This window comes from Psittacula echo, assembly GCF_963264785.1.
Source record: "Psittacula echo genome assembly, chromosome: 5".
Taxonomy (NCBI): Eukaryota; Metazoa; Chordata; class Aves; order Psittaciformes; family Psittacidae; genus Psittacula; species Psittacula echo.
In genome coordinates, this window is record NC_137739.1 from 75,875,932 (window position 1) to 75,893,833 (window position 17,902).

A 17,902-nucleotide genomic window follows, 5' to 3' on the forward strand; every position below is an offset into this window, starting at 1 on the left:
CTCCATGGGGTTGCATTTGGGGGGCCTACAGCCTCAGCTGCCTACCATACCCTCTGTCTCTGACTGCGTCAATAGCTGCAGTTCCAGGCAGGCAGCTGCCTTGCTTGGTCAAGGTGGTGAAGTCAGTCTTGGGGCTGTCTATGCAGAATCATAGAATAACAGAATGGTTTGGGTTGGAAGGGACCTTAAAGACCATCTAGTTCCAACCCCCCTGCCACAGGCAGGGATATCTTCCACTAGACCAGGTTACTCAAATGTCTCCATAGGAGAGATGCTTCAGCCTTCTGATCATCTTCGTGGCCTCTGAACTCATTCCAACAGGTCCATGTCATGTGATGCAAGAATGGTGCAAGGGAATTGAGGGGGAAAAAAGCAGTATGTTTTTTTTTTTCCTGGGAGTATTACCATCTCTGCTGTGTAAACCGATCCCACCAGTGCCCCTAATGCCTCAGCTTGAAAACCACTTGCTGTTTGGGAGGTTTCTCTTAAGCATAACAGGAGGTTTCTCTAATAAAATATGGAGAACATGCATGTTATTATAATACAAAAATGTGCAATTATGTCTTGATCACAGCTCAGGGATTGTACGTTTTTAATGAAGTGAACATTGTCAGTGTTTGAAGCAATAAAAATGAAGAAAGTTACAGAACTGAAAATGTAATATATATGATAATACACATAAATCTACTGGAAAAAATAACGCAGAATTAATTATATTTCAGTACCCAGAGGGTGAATAAAAATAGTAAAGAATTGAGAAATAAAAAATTCATGCTGTAATTAGAATTTTGCATAATAAAATTAAACAAGGTGTTTTCTGATAACATCCAGAGTCTTTTCTTACAGAAAACCATGATGGAAGCAGGATGTGTTAATTATGCACCAGAGCCTTAAGGTATGAAACCTATACACAAGCTTGCAAAGAGGATTAAATATCCAGTTAGGTTTATGTGAAAAACTTCTTAAGTTTTCAACTTTTCATATCCAAATTACAAAAAAAAAAAAAAAAAAAAAATATAATCCAGAGAGGCAGAGCAGTGCATTATTTATTTAAACATTTAATGAATAAAAAAATAGTAACTCTATTACAAGCTGTAGGTAAGCCAAGAAATACTTTCATCACAGCCTTATATATTTGCAACATTAGAAAACAAACATGTAGCCAGCAAGGGAAAATCTGCTCAGTTCTAAAAGAGCCAGTCCTTGGTGCAGTGCTTGCTCACTGCTGCCTTCCAGACCTCTCATACAGGGTCAGGAAATGGGAAAAAACATGCAGTTGGCTTTGTCTTGGGCTCTTTGGTTCAAAAACCAATAGCTGAGGGTCAATCTGTTAGGGTATGTCCTGGTATACAGAAGGCAACATTTCATGGTATTCCCAGCTGCTCCTTTATCCCACACAATGTTGGGCAAAGTTGCTGTGGTTCTGCCTTTTGCAGCTCACTGAAGTCTCCTGCACATTCTGTTTTATACTATTTGGCCATGTTTCCCCTGCTCATCTCATCTCTGTTTCTGTGGAAGACCCAACTCTGCTTGCTATGAGAGCTATCCAGATGTTGGACTTTGGTCTGGATCTTCATCACTATCAATTTTGTCCAGGCTTTATCAGTGATGAGACTGGCGGCCTGAAAATGTTCTGAAGCTGAAGGTCCAGGCAGGAACTGTAATCACCCTCCTCTGAGTCCCTCTCTCACATGTTCATAGCCAAAGATCATAGAATCATGGAATGGCTTGGGTTGGAAAGGACCTTAAAGACCATTCCATTTCAATCCCCTGCCATGGGCAGAGACACCTTCCACTAGACCAGGTTGCTCCAAGCCCCATCCAGCCTGGCCTTGAACACTGCCAGGGATGGGGCAGCCACAGCTTCTCTGGGCAACCTGTGCCAGTGCCTCAGCACCCTCACAGGGAGGGACTTCTTCCTAACATCTAATCTAAATCTCCCTTCTGTCAGTGTCCTATCCATCCATGCCCCTGTGTCCTATCCATACATGCCCTTGTTAAAAGCCCCTCTCCACCTTTTATTGCCGGCCCCTTTAGGTACTGACAGGCTGCTTCACGGTCTCCCTCTCTTTCAGCCTGTCTCCATATCAGAGGTGCTTCAGCCCTCTGATCATCTTTGTGGACCTCCTTTGCACTTGCTCAAGCATGTCCACGTCCCTCTTGTGTTGGCAGCCCCAGTACTGGATGCAGTGCTGCAGATGGGGTCTCACCAGCGTGGAGTAGAGGCGGAGAATCACTTCCTTCATCCTGCTGATCATGCTGCTGGTGATGCCGGCTGGGTCACAGATGAACGTGTGCACTGGAGATAACGAGAGTTGATGCTGGCAATGGAGGAGCCTTGCTACCAGCCTGGCCTGGACCTCAGCAGAGGCTGAGCACTCTGACCTTACAGATGCTACCATGTCTGGCTTCCTGCTTACTCTTTGGGAACTGGGTGCTGTTCTTTCCCTTAGTATTGAGTTGTGTATGAATGAACAGCAACAAATCATTAATTATTGTGTTGCCAAATGTAGGCCACCTTGAAGCTCTTCAGGGCCATTTTGGGGGGAACTTCTGTGAAGTTTCATCCTTGTGTAGACCAGTAGGGAATGTAGGGTTAGGGGAAGAAGAGGATGACTGCACTGGCTGTTGCGGGTTGGAAAAAAAAAAGTTGGAAAAGGCAGCTGCTTTGAAATATTTTGTCTTTCAATATCAGGCAGCTCTAATTACTGTGTATTTGCATGCCTGAGCAAGATACAGGTGACATAAAGAGTCAAAGGCAACAAACATCTGTATTATTGCTGTGTCTTCCCACTCTTGGCTGAGTAGGACATAACAGTAAATGATGGGAGATGTGATACAATGAAGTGTGAAAATCACTGCCCTAAATTAAATTGGTGTTCTATAGACAAATTGAATGCAATATGAAACATGAGTGCCACCATTAACATGTCCTGGTAATAGGACTTGGGTGTGGTTGATTCTGCCCCGAGTTAGAGGGATAGATTGGGTTAACTCTCAGTCTTTTTGATACTAGCGTGTGTGATTTGGTGGCATCTGAAAACTACACCAAAAAAAAATAGTCTTTGGCTAACCTCGTCTGATTCAGCTGGTGATAACTGTTGGCAATTGATGTCATGTAAGCTGTGCACACCCTGCTGTTACAAGCTGCAGCCATGGCAACCTAAAGTTTAACATATCCTGTGTATGGGGACGAGTTTGTTTTAGTGTTTGCATAAATCTGCTTAATTGCTGTCTTTGGAGCTAATTGGCATCCAGAATGAAGATGGTATTTGCTATATGGTATGCTTGATACAGGATTAAGAAATCATACAGTAATGATAGTACTATTGGCAGTGATATTAATAACTATGTTTATAGTTAAAGCTGCTTATATCTGAGAGAGACAAGTCTTCAATATTATTTGCAAATATTCACAGAATCACAGAATGGTTTCGGTTGGAAGGGATCTTAAAGATCATCTAATTCCAATTCCCTTGCTATGGGCACAGACACCTTCCAGTAGACCAGGATGATAACAGGTGGTGGATGTGGCATGGAGAATATGATTAATGTTGATAATTGTTAATTGAATTGAGTCAATTGATAATTGTTGTTGAAATGTTTTGGTTTGGTAAGTGTCCTGGGTTCAGCAGCAGCAGTCAGTTTTTCTCCTTCTTAGTAGCTGTTGCAGCACTGTGTTTTTGACTTTTGGCCTGGGAACAGAGCTGATAACACTGATGTTTAGACTGACCAAGGACTTTGTGAGTCTCATGCTCTGCCAGGGAGGAGGAGGGGCCGGGAGGAAGCGGGGACAGGACACCTGACCCAAACTAGCCAAAGAGGTATTCCATACCACAGCACGTCATGTCAGGGGATGTAACTGGGAGCTATCTGGAAGGACACGTCCTCTTTTCGGTCGGGCTCTCTTTTCCGGCGGGCGGTATCGTATTCTCTTCCCTTGTTATTTCTCTTATCATTATTATTATTGGTGGTAGCAGTAGTGATTTGTGTTATACCTTAGTTACTGGACTGTTCTTATCTCAACCCGTGGGAGTTACATTCTTTCGATTCTCCTCCCCATCCCTCTGGGGGGTGGGGGGGGAAGTAGACTGCGTGGTTCTAATTTACAGCCGGGGCTTAAACCACGACAGTAAGCAGTGCCCATCCTTATACTGATAATTGTTCTTTTGGAAAGGGGAGAGGGAGGACGGATGACAGCTGCAGAGCAGAGGTGGGCAGGCAGCAGTGCAGCCCTGGGATGGGGAGGTGTTTGCTTGGCCTGAGCTGTCGTTGCTTTGATTTAGGGCATACAGTGGGATGTGTGATGCTGTGCCACTCTCATCTGCAAGCACGCACCCTGCTGCACATCACACCACCTTGAATGGTGAGAGGGAGAGTGTTGGCCAAGTGTTCACATAATGTTGCCTGCAGAGCTTGGGAGCGGTTCCGTCTTCTCCTGCCTGCGTCTGCGGCACCATCTCTCTCATCTGCTGGTATGCACCCAGGTTTTTCCAGCCTTTGCTGTGGGTTTCAACCCCTTCAAGTTTATGATGGTACTAAAATGCTTTCTAAGTGAGCATTTTCAGTGGAAACATTAATTGGTCAATTATAGTAACTATAATTGCATGTTACCGAAGTACTTAGGAAGAGGAGAGTTCTGTGTTTGCTAAAGTTCATAGCACTTAACCATTAGAAAGAAAAATTAATTTGAACCAGAAAACATCTTCAATTTAGGTCCATCTCTATTTAGAAAACTCTTTAGGACTTTCATATACCTCCTAGAACAATTCCTGTTAATGGAATCAGATGAGCACCAGAGGTTCATATCTGTCTTTTGTCCTTCCACCCCACTTAACTGTGTCCCCCAGCTCTGTCCTGTGCCTGGATCCAGCAGGACACCCGGCAGCCAATGTAATTTTCTCCTTATGCCCTTGGAGCACAGTTGTGCTCCAGTTCCTCTGAACTCCCCAGATTTTTACTGCATATGTTACTGCAGCGCAGCAGTGAGCACAGGAACAGAAGTTGAAGATGAGTGTCCAGGTAAATTTGGTTTGGTTTCTGGTGTATAAGACCAACTGCATTCCTGCCTTTATTTCCATCTGAGTTGCTTCCTGCAGGGAGAGGTGTCCCAGCCAAGCATGTTGCCCAAAGATTTTGTTCTGAAAGGGTATAGATTACCTGAAATCAATTCTAATCTGATGTGCAGCTGTATAACTTTTACAGCTCACCTGGGAAGATGGTGTAGGAGATACTGCAGCAGAAAATACTTCCAAGATAAGTTTTGAAGAGACATCTAGAAGTTTTCAGAGCAGTAAAGACTTGTGCTTTCTGCGTGGATGATACAATATTTTGCTCAGCAATATTTTTTTAAATAAGACCAGAATGCATCTGGAGAACATTAGAAAAGAAAAAGAAAATAGTGAAGGATCATGTTCTTGAAGCAACTGTTGTGTTGTCTTTCTAGGAATCACATAAAGAGAATGACATTCAGCTGATTATAATTGAAACTTTGCATTTCAGAATTGATCTTTAAGGTGCTGTTGAGCCAGAGCAGTTTGCAGGAGTTGTTTACCCTGCAAGAACACAGAAAATATCTCCATTTAAGCACTGGACTCCAGAAAATACTGGACCTGGAGCAGGCTTTGCAGGGGTGTGATGGTCATGATGGGCTTTGCACCACAAATGGGGAGTATTCCAAATAGACTGTTTCTACTCTTTTTCATGAGTGTTGCCTTCCCAGTTTGAACTGTGTTTTAGATTGTTGAAGCATGTAAAGAAGGCAGTTTCAGCAAAATGGGAGAGTAGTTTGTCCTTGACCTCTCAATCCTTATCCTCAGGGGGGACCTCAGCTTCCAGGAGTGGAGTGGAAAACAACCCTTAGCTCTGCGGGAGATGAAAAATTGAGATCCCTGCCCATATTGCTGTCTGATACAGACATACAGACCATATATTAGAGTCCTCCATTGCCCTTCCCTGCTGCTAACCCTTCATGCTACTGTTCAGGAAAATTTTCCCTTGCTAAGATACCACTTTGAAGTTGCTTAATTACATTACCATAATTAACTAATCGTGAATGTTGCCTTCTGTTTTTTACCTGAAGAAGGACTCGAGTGCCTGCACTAGTTGCCAGTGAAAAGCTATTTTATGCTTGTGCAATGCATCCCTCTCTCCTCGAGGCTGTCCTGCTGTCAGGATGTCAGGGAGCTGCAGTCTGGCACTGTTGGGCAAGGAACAATGCCGTGGGAGTTACTGCCCTGCCAAAGGTCAAGATGACTTCCTTCAGCACTATGTCTAATTTCTGGTTAAAATATAATCTCTGTTACACTTATGTCACCTAAAAAAAGAAAAAAGCCATCTTTGTCTTACAGTCCTCAAGAGTGTACACATCCTATGTGTCCCTTCAGGGTACCATCGTGTTACAATCAGTGTGTTATCACTTCATTGCCTGTCACTCCATGTATCTGCAAACATCTGGTTTATGAAATGCTTGTTTGAGAGTCAGCTCAGAAGATACTGATTGACTGTGGGGGAACAAAGATGACACAGTTGTTATGTACTTCTAGAATTTCCATGCTTGATCAGGATATTCTTGATTATTTCTGCTATATATATTGTCTTTCACCTCGTCCCCCTTATCAGTAAAATTACAGGAAGAAAAATTCTTGGTTAAGTCTGGGCACCTTTTCACCCTCCTGCCTGTACTGTAGCTCCCAGCAGCCTCAATTGCACTCAGATCTAATACCTGTGAAATTTCCACTGTTCACAGTTACTGCTCCTTGCTGGTTGTATCCTTATCATAAGCCATCATCTTCATCTCTGCAACTGTATTCTGCCTCGTTTCAAAGGTATCTTTCTCTTAAAGTATGTTTTTTCCTTCTTAGCTTTAGTTGGAATGAGGCAGTAGGAGCCTGTGATGGGGAGAAGAAAGGGCTTGCATATTTTCTTTCATATTTCGAATGGTCTCTCTTTCTGTTCTGCCATAGTTCTTTGCAAGCCTCAGTCTCCACAATGGCAGAGTCTACTGTGCCTTCCTGGAGACTGGCTGTGCCTGAGGACTTTGAAGCATACAATGAAAGAAGGAGGGAATGTCTAAAAAAGGAGTTTCATGGGTTTTCTGTAGTCCATAGTCAGGATTTGCCATGGCTGACCAATGAACAGAGTCAGCATGCAAATCAGGGACCTGTCTTTGTGACCTCTGCTTACTCTCTCCAGTAGCTGTTGAGTGACTTATTTGCTAAACACCCAATGATGTATCTAGTGTGGTGAGAGACATGACCAAAGGCAAAAATCCCAGTGCTGTTCCAGGAATGCAGTGACCCTTTCAGTGGTTTCCTATTAATACAAAGAAATGCTGTTTCAGGTTGCTTCCAGCCTTCCAGAGAAATAAATGCTTGTGTGACACGATGTGAATGTGTGATGCATAGCCCTCTAATTGTTTTCTGAATGCAAATTTGAACAAAAGGCAATACAAAGACAGCAACTGTATGAAGCAGGCTAGAGCTGAACTGCTATGATAAGGAGCAAAGGAAGAATCAAGAGATTATGTCAACTCTTGTAATACTCTAAATAAAAGTCTGTGATACCTACATGTAATTCCGATATCAACAAATACTGGCTTGCTTGAAGTGGAATTAATGTGAGAGAGACAGAGATCCTTGCAGCTGAACTTCCTTGTGGCTGCAAGAATTTGGAGCTGAAAAATGTGAGGCTCAGCCAGGGTTGGTTATACCCATGTCCCATGGTTTGAGGGATGGGTGAAAGGACAAGGCAGCTCACGTATAGTAACTGGTGTGCAATGACATGAGTGTGTCTGGAGTGGTTGTCTGGAGTGAGCTAAAGTAAGTTTCCTCTTCCCCATTTATCCATCGTTGGCATGCCCTGCTCCTGATGAAGCTGGTGGGACTGCCCTGTCCTGGCAGGCACTCTGCCGTAAACCCAGCTCTGTGTTCAGTTCTCCCATGCAGGAGAAGGCAGCACAGCCCCAGCCGTGGTCTCCTCCATGTTCTGTGACTGTCCATGTGAGCTAGGTTCCCTCGGAGGTCATGCATACCACCCCCAGGAGCTTCATGGGCTGCGTGGTGCCTCCTGTCACTTCTGTGCTGCATTAACAGGACATGGCACCACTTACCTAATGGGAGAACAAACTGTTACAGCTCTAGAGTCCTCACACTGCTCATGAGCTGTGTGGAGGAAGGCAGAGAGCAAGCAAGGCATCTTTTGTTTTGTCGGAAAATAGGAAGGAAAAAGGAGCTGCTGAAGGTGGGTCTGTGACAGAGATCAGAGGGATGAGCTTGAAGTTAAGTCACTAGAGGAGCAGATTATATAGAAATGAAGACCACCAGTAGGCAACATCAATGAATGGTTGTGCACTGTGGTTTCCCAAGCAGCTGCTTGAGTCATAGGGCTAGAGGATTTCTGGAGCTAGGAGAGGTTTTATCTCTTTATCACCTCCATTTATAAATAAACTTTAACCAAGAAAGGCTAGAATCCCAGTGTCCTTTCTCTGAAGTTCAGTGTCACCTTTTCCATTTAGAAGGATGGTTTCCCTCTTATAGGTTACATTTTGGTGAATACTCATCCCTTCAAACAGAGCAGAGTGGTTCCACCAGAGGATGGTGGGAGTCTTGCACAGACTAGCTTTAGTAAGGCCATTTCTGTCCAAGTGGTTTGTATCTTGGCTGCCTTTTGTCCCTGGGAGTGTCCATGTGCCAGGGTCAAGGATGATTGTCTTTCTGGTCATATCTGATGCCTGTAATGGAACTCTCTTTCCTCCAACAAGCTGTTGAAAAACCTTTGCTTGTAATCTTTAGGAGGGATCCTCCCATCTCTTGAACCATCCGTTCCTCTGTGGATGCTGCTCTGCGGAAAGATAAGCTGTAGAGAGGAGAGTGTGGTGGAAGATAAAAGAGAAAAATTAAACCATTTATGAAAATTTCATCAAAGCACTGTTTATAATGCTGAAGGGAATGCTTTCTTACCTTGATGCAAACTCCATTCATAAACTAGACTTCATTGTTTTTCACTGTTATTTCTGAAAGACTTTCTCAGCAGCCTGGCAACTTAATATAGACAAGCTCATGATTTGCTTTCTTCTGTGACTAATCAAAATACTAAATATGGGTGTTTATGTGCCTCATATCATCCTAAGGTTTTGTGCATGTAATTTAAGTTTGAGTAGGAAAAAGTAATAAATAGTAATATTAGTCCTGCAATTCCTTCCGTGTTCAGAACATGAAGCTTCTGAGACATTATAGACTCTAAAATACTGCTGAAAAGTGAACAAAAAGCCTGAGATCAAATAACTTCAGTAGAAGGCTTTGAATGATTCTGAAAGCTAAGGATGACTGTTAACGTCATTAAGTTGAATTTGGATTTGATTCATGTCTTAGGAGCAGGGATCCAGTTTCCATCCTTTCACACAGTTTGAAAAGAGTGTGATTACCTTTTGATTTGTAAGAATAAGTAATTTTGTTTACTTGCAGGGAGTAAAATTGCATAATTTTGTTCCCCTGTGGGTACATTTGTGTTTGCCCTTCAGCAATGTCAGTGGGTTGATGAACTCTGTGCCTCACTGCAGAGCTCTTGCAGTGATAGCCATTACTTTTTTTAGGCTACGGTACCAAGTAAAATGCATTGCATGGTTTAAAAGGAGAATAGAGTTGGATAGAGTTGAGTCTGGTTTTTACTTTACAGCAGCTGCTCAAAAGTATCTTCAGTAGCTATACAGATGGTATTTAGAGCTACAGATGCTTTGCATTGAGAGTACTCAGTCCTTCCCGGCATTGGGCCCAGAGAAACTGAATGCAAAACCAAGATGTCATTCTAAGACTATGTTTCACAACGCACTGACAATCCAGGGAGACTTTAAAGGCTTCACTGTTTTTGAAAAACTGCAGACATTTTTATTAGACAGATGCTCACAGTTCTGCAAGGCTGGACACTTTTATTCTTTGTACCTTCAGACTTCTACATAAAGGCTAGTTTCAGCACAAGAAATAACAAGAAATTACTCCTTAAAGAAGAAAGGATGAAGCCAGATAAAAAACTTCAAAGCACATACTATTTCTAGGAAGAAACAAGAAACTATGAGGCAGAATCTGCTATTAAAATCTGCTAAGATTTTCCAGGGAGAACACATTTATCTTACTGACAATGGGGCTGAGCAATTTCCTAGTTAATGCGAGTGAAGCATCCAACAAAAGACAGGGGCTTTAATAGGCAGACTTGTTGCTTGATAGTTTCAGATCTCTGCATGGGTTCAGCAGAAAAAAATGGTTTATTATAAAATGTATAAGAAGTTTTATGTCACCTTAGGAAACTTTAAAAATATACTTCTTCAAAGGAGATCTGGAAATTAAATCGAAGTTTAGAGATGACTTGGGAGCTCATTAGGAATTGGTCTTTTTTCATCAGTGGTTTTTAAGACTCTTTGATAATACAAAGCCTGTAATAAATTAATCCCTATATATTGTAGTTAGAATGGAATGAAGAAATTAATCTAATAAGTATAATCAAAAGCCTTTTGAATGGAGGAAAGGACACTGCAAGTGCAACTATAAAGTTTTTTGTCTCTCTCTTATCAGTTCACAGGCTTGAATTGTTCAAAGAGTCACAAAACTAGTCCTTGCTTGAGCAGGAAGTCCCGCCAGTGTAAAAGTGTAAACTGATCTGTCAAGTGCATCACGAGCCTCATCTAGGTGTTACAAGGATCAAGTATTTCTGGGTGATCTTTTTCCTCTTAGCATCAATGCGTGTACATAAATGAGGTCTTTTTGGGTAGGATCATGTTCCACAGCTTTGGCAAGCACAACCAACAGATCATGACACCACCACAAGGAAAGAGGTTTCTTTCAATTTAGTAGCGTATGTTGAAGGCAGGTTGTACTGTCAACTGGTTCTTTGCTAGGTCGTTGCAGTGACCACCCACCTCCTGTGACAGCACTGGAGCTGAGTTGGAGCTGGCTGGAAGAGAAGTTTGGCTGCAGTGTGTGCTAATTGGGAAGGACTGGGGTAACTGGGCATTCTCAGTATGAGACTTCAAGGATGAGCCATGAAATACCACGCGGCCATAAAAAATCACAGCGTGTGATTCCATGACATGTAACAGCAGAAGCTTTCTCCAACTTAGGTTATGTACCAAGGGAAGAGCAGGCCATCTAAATTTATATGCAGTTCTCTAGGCTTTATTCAGTTTTCCCCATATATCTGCCAGGGGAAACCCTGCAAGAGCAGCCAGAGCTCAGCACTCAGGAAAATCCCATGGTTGCATGTGGAGTCTGGCCCTGTTGCCCACAGTGCAGCTGTTGAGAGCCTTGTCTCTGTCTCTCTACCTGCTGTGTCATGCATAAAGCATATTGGAATGATGCACCTTTATGTTGGGTGCTTCTGCAGGTATTGCGTGGGTGAGGTGGTACACAGGAGACCACTCTTAGTGCAGGGGTCTGTTCTCTACCTTGAGGTGTGCTGTTTGATAGTAAACTGGGACCTCTGGCACTTTACAGGGTCCAAGTGTGCTTGGAACCAGAAAGCTAGAAATATCCAGAAAGTTATCTCCACAATACCAACCGTGAGTCCAGCCCACCTGTCTAATTGTGAAACTTGGGGAACTGCAATGCCGCTTTGCCCCTGAGATGTGGAGGGGGAAAAAAGAAGCCTTTCCCATAGTGGGGAAAAGAATAAAATAAAAGCTCAGTGGCAGTTTTGGAAACAAACCAACCAATCTTTTTACAACCCCTAAGAGCTTTGGGTCAAAACGGTCACAGCATGACTCGTTGTAGTTAATTGGCAGATGGAGTAGTTTAAGGAAATTACAGAGGTAAAGGCAGATGGAAATGCAGCTCATTTCATGGAGCAATTTTCACCTTGCAACCATTAGTGTCCTAATGCTACATCCTGCTCTAGGCAAAGGGTCATACAGTGTTTGCTTTCTGACAGCTACTGGCATATGATGCTGGGTAATTCAAGTAGCTTGATTTTGTTAAAGGTTTCCTTTAAATTAAGAAAAAAAAAAAAAAAAAGAGTAAAAAAAGAGCTAGAAAGGATGCTAGAGGCAGTGGGTTTATGTCTGTAGGATGCCTTCATCATTCACACTCCGCTGCAGCAGGCTCAGCATTGTGAAAGACACCAGAGTGAGTTCTTTCAAGTGATGGGAGATGATGACAGAAAGGCACACACTTCTACATTGTACTGCTAACAGAACTTAGTAGCATCTTCCAGTCAGATCCAAGTGTTAACACCATTATTCTGCCCTTTCCTGGTGAACTATCAGAATCACATATGCTCTGAGCAGTGAGTTGACTTTGTGTACAGGGATTGTTATAAACATACACTTTTGACAATCAAATATTCCAAATATAATTTGTAGCCAAAGGATCAGTTGTTGACTGCTAGAAGTTTTAATTATGTGCTTCCTGCCCCCTGAGTATGTAAATGGTAACATTACATAAATGTGGGCTGTGCAGCGGGTTTGAAACGATGCCATGTGAGACAGAAGTGGCAGTTTCAATCCCAGACTGTGCAGGGAACATGACACTTGGCTGACATGATGTCTGACATGGGCAGCAGCCTTCTTCCTACACTCCCTTGCTGGAATTGCCTCTGCCTTTTAAGGCTCTCTGGTGTGGGCAAGACAGGAAAACAAGTAGTTTTAGAAAGAAGAAAGGCATGAAAAAATGCAGGACAAACTTTATTAAGATGGGATTCAGAAAGCAGACAAGTACAGGAGGATTCACAGCCTCTGAGAAGCACTCCTGATGCCTGTCTTCCATCGCCAAGTGTGCTGCCATCCCTAGGCGTGCTGGTGGTATGCTGCTTCTCACTTTGGAGGGGAGGAATGGCCAGTTGCTCAATAGAGAAATGGACTCCAGGCAGGTAAGCACTACGAACACTTGTTAAACACAAGGTTAAATTAAGACAGTAAAAAGCGCTCATCTTCTCTGAGACCTTATGAAACAGAGGTATCTTGTGACTTGGGGGTGTTGGCTGATGAGAAAATGAACATGAGCCGGCAGTGTGAGCTCACAGCCCAGAAAGCCAACCGTATCCTGGGCTGCATCAAAAGGAGCGTGACCAGCAGGTCAAAGGAGGTGATCCTGCCCCTCTACTCTGCTCTCGTGAGACCTCACTTGGAGTATTGTGTGCAGTTCTGGTGTCCTCGACATAAAAAGGACATGGAACTGTCGAAAAAAGTCCACTGGAGAGCCACGAGGATGATCAGGGGCCTGAAGCACCTCCTGTATGAAGATAGGCTGAGAAAGTTGGGGCTGTTGAGCCTGGAGAAGAGAAGGCTGCGTGGAGACCTCATAGCAGCCTTCCAGTATCTGAAGGGGGCTTATAAGGGTGCTGGGGAGAGACTCTTCATTAGAGACTTTAGTGACAGGACAAGGGGTAACGGGTTCAAACTTAAACAGAGGAAGTTTAGATTGGATATAAGGAAGAAATTCTTTACTGTTAGGGTGGTGAGGCACGGGAATGGGTTGCCCAGGCAGGTTGTGAATGCTCCATCCTTGGCGGTGTTCAAGGCCAGGTTGGATGAGGCCTTGGGTGGCATGGTTTAGTGTGGGGTGTCCCTGCCCATGGCAGGGGGTTTGGAACTAGATGATCTTAAGGTCCTTTCCAACCCTAACTGTTCTATGATTCTATAATTTGAAGAACTGAGAACAATGTGTGTCTCTGTTCTGCTTCCTACATCCTACTCATGGGTGACAGAAACACAGAATGAAAGGTTTCCGTCTGTGCAGCCCATTCACCACAGCAGTGCTGATGATCTGGCAGGTGCAGTGGGCAACCTGGATCTCTGCAATTGCCCGTTGCAATTAATTTTTTAGCTGCCAGGGACAGTCCAAAATCTCCAGTTCTTGTACAGAAGCAATTAAAGGGTAAATTGTTTGCCAAATTCAGACCCTCATTTTCTGTTTTTCCATCCAACTGGAAAATTCTGGCACGTGTTCTCTGAAGGGAACCAACTGCCAACTCTTGTTTTTATTTGTCAAGCCAGCAAAGCACAGGGCTGTGTTCTTCTACTGCACAGGGAGGGATGTGCTGTATCTGCTCAGCTGCTTCTCTGGAGATGGGTGGGACCACCGCAACCCGAAGTCCTGCCCAGCACCCAGGTCGTGCAACAAAGCCTGACTTTTGCATGGGATTTCTTCTCCTTCATGGTTTTCTGTACCTGATTTCATTGGTCTAACAAGGCAGGTGCTCTTGAAAAGTCTTTTGAAACTCTAAAGTTTCTGTTGGCTTTGGTCACATTTGAGTATTTATCTGTACAGAATCATCAGCTCTATCCTGCTGGCATCTCCAGCCCTTGCTACCTGATACTCGTGTTGGTATCTTTACAGCCAGGCTGTTGGAATTGCTGTGATGTTATAAGGGAGAAGCCTTGTGGACACCCACATGTGCCCCACTTGCATCCATCCTGGTCTTGTCAGCCCCAGTTTATGAACAAGATACAGCAACAAATCACATCTGAGGAGCTGGCAGAGTATTGCATCTCTAGTACTGGCAGATTAAGTATGTCACTTTGATCTGTGGGAACAGCTCTGTGATTGTTCAGAAGAAATTAGAAATCGACTGTTTTAAAGTTTTAATTCTATTTTGATTTTTTCTTCCCCCTTCTCTTTTCACCCTGCATGGCTGCACTATGTGGCCATGTGTGGAGAACCATAACGCCAGTAATAACTTGTCTTCATCCTTCTCCAGTGCTGCATGGTGACAGTTTTTACACCTTACAAGCATTAATTTATTGGTGTTATTACAGTGCCCCAAAGTATGCTCAGCACATTCAAATATGTAAGTAAATGCACTTACCTCTGTGGAGTCTGCAGCTGATAGACACAATTGTGATGTGGACATATGTGCTCCTGCAAGGTGAGAGATTGTAAAAACCTCCCTCTCATGGCTCCCTAGGACCCTGTGCAAGGATGAGAAAGGACTTAGGTGCTGCGCTCACCTACACTGTGGGTGATGGACAGGGCTGTAGCTCCATTACCTGTTAGCCTCATGCGTAGAGTAGATGATCTGGCATGAAGTTATACCCTGTTGTTGATGTTATAAGCCAAAAGAAAGATTTTCCTCCCTCTCCCTTTCTCCCAACCTGCAGCAGGTTAAAGGATTGGAGTCCTGTGCCCAGGCTCAGTTCTGGGGCAGTGCTTCACATTTTTGGACATATGTGACTTTCCTGATAGCTCTCAGTGCCTGCCTGTCATCATAACATTATATTCCATGCTGTTGGGCAGCGCTGGATTGCTGCCTCTTTCGCACAGCCAGCTGTATATTTTTTCAGCTTTTGTATCCCAAAGCACGAAAAGCAGCACTTTTGAAGGGGAGGTTCTGCATTGCCCTCTCTGCTTTGTCAGCTCTGATTATTTTGCATCTAACCAGATCCCTCTAAAATCATATTTCTATGCAAAGCTTTTACACTTGCTGTTACAAAAAATGTGTTTGCCAGCTGAAGTTCAGGGAGCTGAATTTTAGGTTTTTGGCCTTGCACAGTTGCTCTTGTTACCTGCAGTCCTTCTGCCACTGTTCTGGATAGGGATCTTTCCCTGTTTGCTTTGCAGGATTAATAACAGCATTATGGATGTGTCACGGACCACCTTTATTAAAATGCTTTCTTTCTTTTACCTAAGGCAATTAATGAATAATACAGATCTTTAAGATTATTACAATGATAAAGAAAACAGTGGTAAAAATACAGGAAAATGAATCTGCAAAATGCAAAGGGAGTTGTGGGTCACAAACTCTTTTTTTATTCTTCACAAGTTACATTTCACTTCCACCTCTCCAGGCAGCAATTGGCTTGATCCAACAGCTGTTTTTCAGGGTTATGGTGCAGTGCTTTTGTTCTCCATATTTTTGGGTTTGTATTTCAGTGTAGCCTCTGGGGATGTCTTGAACTCTGCTTAGCTTTCATGACTGCTTGTCTTGATTCCTCTCATTGACACTGATAAAAATCTGCTGTCACTCATGTTATTGCAAAACTGCAGATGCCCAGGTAAATAAGATTTCCCAGATTTGGCTGTTGTTTTGTTTGGATAAATGGGTATCTCTTTGATTTACTCAACCAACTTTTAAAACTAGCTTGGCTAACCAACAGTTGCCTCTGTCCAGTGGGTAAGTGGCATCAAGCTGATGGAGCAGCTGACAAATACGATGTTGGCCTCAATGCTTGGCTGGTATCATCCCTGCGGATACTTGAGGGGAAGCTGCTCTCATTCTTTTCAGTGATATATAACCACTTCTGCTCTTCTGTAAATGTGAGCCTGCTTCTTCTTGCTTATAGATTTACAGTACTCTAGAATTATAATTAAGATTTACAATCTTATTATGAAATACAACCTTTGTAGTATGCAAAACAGATGGCAGGTCCTTGGTGCATAAATGAATTTTAAAAACATTTAATAAACCAAGTATATTTAGAATTTGAACTAGAGAAAAATACTGGATTTGATCATGATCAGTTATGCACATTTCTAGCAGTGTACATACTACTCTGCTTGCAGAGGAAGCCTACACCTGAGAAACATTTAACCTCACAATCTGTATGAAAATCTTCTAATTTTAATATAATGGAGTTAAAAATTAATTTAATTACTAGCATCAGAATTTATCAGAAATGTGCCTCCTTTATTTTACAGCATTTATAGAGTTTGCAGAGATAACTGGTGTGAGAAATTGCAAGTATTCAGAATAAGCCCAGAATGACCTCTAATTTAAATTTGAGTCATGACTGAACAGGGTTTTTAAATGTCAGGATGGCTGTTATGCTAAAATAAAAAAAAAAAATAATGCAGCATTTGGAACAATTGAGGCCTTCACCATATTTCTGCCTTGGGCAAGTTAGAGTGAACTTTCCAATCAGTGGAGGTGAATCAGCTGGACTCCTGAAGGGAGACCCATGTGTGCACAGGAGGAGCCGAGTCACTGCCTGCTCCATGGCTGAGTACCAGAGAGATGGGGTGGAAGTGCTGGAGTATCTCTGCTATAGAGGCAGGCTGAGAGAGCTGGCGTTGTTCAGCCTGGAGAAGAGAAGCCTCTGGAGAGACATTACAGCAGCATCCACTGCCTAAAGGGGCCAACAAGAAAGGTGGAGAGGGACTTCTGACACAGACATGTAGGGACAGGACAAAGGGCAATGTCTTTAAACTGGCAGAAGGCAGTTTTAGGTTAGATATATGAAAGAAGTTCCTCCCTGTGAGGGTGGTGAGCTGCTGGCACAGGTTGCCCAGAGAAGCTGTGGCTGCCCCATCCCTGTGTTCAAGGCCAGACTGGATGAGACTTTGAGCATCCTGGTCTAGTGAAAGCTTGCCCTGGGCTTAAACCGTGACAAAGGTGTCCCTGCCCATGGCAGGGGGTTGGAAGTATATGGTCTTAAATGTCCCTTCCAACCCAACCCATACTATGTTTCTATGATTCCATGACATCTTGTGACCTCTTCCACCTGTTTCTAATTCCTGTCAGCCATCAATCGGCAATAATTAAGAGAAACACTGCAGGGCAATGACAGCTGTAGCTGAATTGCATCTGCCACCTTTTCTGTCCCCTTTTGTTGGAGCAGAGGAAGAGACAGCATGCAAGCCCTGCAGCTTTCAAGGTGTAGCTTCCTATGGCTTTTGGGAGACCTGGACAGTACATTTCAGTTCTGACTGTGTTAACTTTTCAAGTTAGTGGTCAGATATGCATCTCTGTGAGTTTCAGCTGGTAAATGTTGCTGGTAGTCTGGAGTAAACATCAAAATCCTGTGATGTGAACCCTAGTGTTAGAGAAAAGGTCTTTTCTCAGGAGAAAAGGAGTATGAAGAGTGACTACAACCAGGATGGGAGGATGAGAGCTGCTGCAGCAGAATGGCATTATGAGAGAAGGACGGTACCTGGCTCTTGAACACCACATACTGTTCAGAGCTTGTTGACTTGAAGCAGGC